General features: G+C 32.9%; 1 non-coding gene across 1 annotated transcript; it reads right to left on the bottom strand.

The window, feature by feature from the left end:
* Positions 1-952: 952 nt before the first annotated feature.
* On the bottom strand, positions 953-1025 carry TRNAK-CUU. Its single transcript has one exon. It is a non-coding gene; the product is annotated as a tRNA-Lys (tRNA).
* Positions 1026-1242: the final 217 nt, after the last annotated feature.

Raw genomic sequence — 1242 nt, 5'->3', positions numbered from 1 at the left:
TTGTTGTTGATTATAATAAACTTTGTGTACTACTTAAAAATTTTAAAAATTAGAATTTGGATAGATTTACTATTAAAGGGAAAAATAGGAACGATCGTACTTAAATGATCACCCTGTACATCTAAAACACGTACTTATATACTATGATATTATGAATATTAATGGTTTGATAACGGTCATCGCGGCGGATTTTACATTTTATAATTTTTTTTCGCTAAAAAACAACAATAAATCCGCACGCTGCGTAGGTATCAAACGATTCATCAAACTGTATATACATGTGGCATTATTACGTTATTAATCTTACACCTTTTCAAATCGCACCTACTGTTATAATGCGGTGTCCCGCCGAATGCAAATGAGAAAAATAAAATTGATCGATACTTAATGATATGCTTTTGCGAGAAACGCGTTACAAAATCGGGGTAATGCGTATATAGTATTATTATAATAGGTATTACTGCTGCAGTGATCCGGTCATTTATCATCAGATATTAATATTATGCTATTAAATTTACTGCGGCCTGCAGGCAAAACACGAATAAATCCAACGTTTAACTGAAAACCGTGCAAATGTGTTTAATTTGGTACTTACTTCACTCTGTGATGTCTTGCGAAATAAATATTACTCTCGGGCGTCTCGTCGTTTTTCGAGTTTATCTTCTTGATTTTATTGTGCCAAACGTTTTACGGACACCTGTAACTTATTCGCGTGATGTACCTATAATATAGTACCTATATACATTTATAACGGCGTACTTTATATGGCGTGTCGTGTTCAACATAATAATTTTTGGGTCCAGTAAATTAAATAAATTTAAATATTATACTCCGTGTGCTTCTGAATGTTTAATGAACGGAGGATGATGAGATTATAAAATAATATGTTTGCGAGCATATAAAACGTTTAAATAATCAAATCAAAAATGTAAAAAAAATGCAAAAATTTGGTCGCCCAACGTGGGGCTCGAACCCACGACCCCGAGATTAAGAGTCTCGTGCTCTACCGACTGAGCTAGCCGGGCTGTTGAAGAAACCGATGAAAATAGGTTTATTTAAATCATTGATAAGTATCATAAAATAAAACACAACTATAGACTTTATGATAAAATTATTGGAGGACAATCGTGCGGACAAAAGAAAATCCCAACTTCTCAGGAAACGAAAGAAGTTTCATTGAAATTAACTATCTAAAGGTTGAAAACATGTAAACATCTAGAATCTAGATCTAAAAAAATCTGT

This window comes from Acyrthosiphon pisum, chromosome A2 (assembly GCF_005508785.2).
Source record: "Acyrthosiphon pisum isolate AL4f chromosome A2, pea_aphid_22Mar2018_4r6ur, whole genome shotgun sequence".
NCBI classification, from domain to species: Eukaryota; Metazoa; Arthropoda; class Insecta; order Hemiptera; family Aphididae; genus Acyrthosiphon; species Acyrthosiphon pisum.
Note: the sequence above shows the minus strand (reverse complement) of the source record. Positions and strands in the feature narration are given on the sequence as shown.